The 3,072-nt window shown below is 44.4% G+C and overlaps 1 non-coding gene across 1 annotated transcript; it reads left to right on the top strand.

Moving 5' to 3' along the window:
- The first annotated feature begins 1,756 nt into the window (after nt 1–1,756).
- trnar-ucu (transfer RNA arginine (anticodon UCU)) lies at nt 1,757–1,848 on the top strand. Its single transcript is given in 2 exon segments — nt 1,757–1,793; nt 1,813–1,848. It is a non-coding gene; the product is annotated as a tRNA-Arg (tRNA).
- The last annotated feature ends 1,224 nt before the right edge of the window (nt 1,849–3,072 follow it).

Below are 3,072 nucleotides of genomic sequence, written 5' to 3'. Positions count from 1 at the left end.
ATAGTGTGTGAGTATGTTGAGCTAATCACAAGGGAATGCTGGAAATCATTTACGGATCTGTAGTATCTGTGAAAAGAGAAATAGTTACCATTTCAGATCCTGACCTTTCATTGGAACGACCTGTTCCTCTCTCCACAGAAGCTGCCGGATCAGCTGAATATTTGCAGCATTTTCTGTCTTTGTTTCGGGTTTGCAGCATCCACAGTATTTTGCTTTTGGGCCTAAGGACAATGAGTTGTCCTTCCTGCTCTGAGGGTTATTGCAGGTCTCTCTGGATGTGATTATCGCTGATTATCCATCTCTGGGATCTTTATGAATTATTGAACGATTTATCGTGAGCTAGTACCATTTACTGCATTCAGGAGCAGCATTCCCTCTCAGTGAGCAGGTCACACTCGTTGCAGCCGCCTGCTGCCTGTGACCAGCAACAAAAGCAATTGCAGAGACAGACTTAGATTATCATCATGGGACAAATAACAAAAATAATAATCGCTTATTACCACAAGTCGGATTCATTGAAGTTACTGTGAAGTCGACACATTCCGGCACCTGTTCGGGGAGGCCAGAATGGGAATTGAATCCGCGCTGCTGACTTTGTTTTGCAGAACAAGCCAGCTGTTTCGACTACTGTGCTAACCCGGTCCCTCAATACAAAGCCCGAGAGACAGGATCAGAGGGAAGGTTGTTTTTCTGCAGTGTGGACTTCACTCCAGAACAATGAGAAAAGCAGAACATGAGAGTTGAATGTGGTAAAGAGACGTTTCTTCACACAAAAGGTAACGGAAATTAGGAACTCGCGCCGAACAAGCCAGTGAAACTCAGAGTCAATAATATAGTTTTGAATATTTCACATATTTTTAACCAGCTCTGGTCTGATTGTTTCTGAAATCCTGTAAGGGAGCTGGAGTGAAGATGCAGCCGAGCCCTAATTCAATTTAAATAAAGAGTGGAACAGTCTCGAGGGGCTGAATGGCCAGCACAGTTTGTTTGTTCCTGGGAATACAACAGAATATCAAGAGAAACAGTTGAAAACACACATTGCATTTCATTCATAGAGTCATAGAACCATACAGCACAGAAAAGGCCCTTCGGCCCGTCACGTCTGTGCTGCTGAAAAACAACCACCTAACCATTCTCATCCCATTTTCCAGAACTTGGCCCAAAGCATTGTGTGCCCTGGGATGGCAAGTACACATCTAAATACTTCAATATTATGAGGGTCTTTGCTCTACCATCCTTTCAGGCAGCGGAAAAACATGTTTTCACAATGAAATATTTCACAACAAACACTGCAATCAGAATCTGAAAAGGGAGAGAGGTCATCTTGTCCTCTGTGTCCCTATTAATAAAGCCGAGGATACCGTCTGCTTTATTAACGGCTCTTGCAACCTTTTCTACCTGCTTCAATGATTTATACACTTGTCCATCCATTTCCCGCTGTTCCTGCACACACTTTTGGAATTATATCCTTTATTTTATATTGCCTACTTGTGTTCTTCGTACAGAAATTAATCACTTCATTTCTTGTCTGCCATATGTTCTCCTGTTGCACCAACAAGTCTATGTCCTTTCAGTGTTCGACGGTGTTCAGAATTCCTGGAACTCTTTTCACAACCGCAGGCCGGCCCAAAACATTTCAGACAATAATGTTCTCTTGAAATGTACTCTTTGAACTGTGCAAACTGCTGAACTTTTGAACTGCCTGTTGGACAACATCGGAAATTCCCATGTGGGGATGGGCGATTACTGCAAGTGTGGCTCTATGGCGCAATGGTTAGCGCGTTGGACTTCTGGTAGCTGTCGTGGTGAGACGTTCAATGGTTGTGGGTTCGATTCCCATGAGAGTCACGTTTTAAATAATGTTTTACGAAATCAGTCACGGGTTGATCAATGTTCCCAGAGGACTGCCGCCCGGAACTTCATTCCAGAAAGGTTCCTCCAGTCACTCCCCCACTTTCTCATCAGAACAACGTCACAGAAGAAAACACACCACCTTCACAGAACGACCATTCAGCAGGAAAGTAAAATATGTGAACTATGCTGACCCGAATCAGTCTGCTCAAACGTGAGTTCTTGTTGAAAGAAAAATTGAGGAAGTGAATAGTTGACTGGCAACCGCAGGGCAGTAATGTCGTAGCTCCTGGTTTAAGGAGCAGAGTGCTGCAGCGGAATGATGGGCCATTACCCCGAGTACGAAGAATCGAGGGTATTCCCTGCTATTTACAATCGCCCTCACAAGAAAGCAAACAGAAACAACGTTCCTGTTTGCTTTACAGCAAATACCTATCAGAATCCTGCTTGCAGTCGCATCCCGACAGTTGTCCCAGGAATGAAGCAGACAGTATTACAATATTGTAAAGGTAAAAATGGGGAACCACAGAGAAAATGCTGTAAAAAGGGATGGGTGAGTAAATTTGCAGATGACACTAAAGTCGGTGGAGGTGTGGATAGTGCGGAAGGATGTTACAAGTTACAGAGGGACCATAAGACCATAAGAAATAGGAGCGGAAGTAAGGCCATTCGGCCCATCGAGTCCACTCCACCATTCAATCATGGCTGATTTCAACTCCATTTACCCGCTCTCTCTCCATAGCCCTTAATTCCTTGAGAAATCAAGAATTTATCAACTTCTGTCTTAAAGACACTCAACATCCCGGCCTCCACCGCCCTCTGTGGCAATGAATTCCACAGACCCACCACTCTCTGGCTGAAGAAATTTCTCCTAATCTCTGTTCTAAAGTGACTCCCTTTTATTCTAAGGCTGTGCCCCCGGGTCCTAGTCTCCCCTGCTAATGGAAACTACTTCCCTACGTCCACCCTATCTAAGCCATTCATTACCTTGCAAGTTTCTATTAGATCTCCCCTCAACCTCCTAAACTCCAATTAATAGAATCCCAGGATCCTCAGACGTTCATCGTATGTTAGGCCTACCATTCTTGGGATCATCCGTGTGAATCTCCGCTGGACCCGCTCCAGTGCCAGTATGTCCTTCCTGAGGTGTGGGGCCCAAAATTGCTCACAGTATTCTAAATGGGGCCTAACTAATGCTTTATAAAGCTTCAGAAGTACATC

This window comes from Scyliorhinus torazame, chromosome 24 (assembly GCF_047496885.1).
Source record: "Scyliorhinus torazame isolate Kashiwa2021f chromosome 24, sScyTor2.1, whole genome shotgun sequence".
Classification (NCBI taxonomy): domain Eukaryota; kingdom Metazoa; phylum Chordata; class Chondrichthyes; order Carcharhiniformes; family Scyliorhinidae; genus Scyliorhinus; species Scyliorhinus torazame.
Note: the sequence above shows the minus strand (reverse complement) of the source record. Positions and strands in the feature narration are given on the sequence as shown.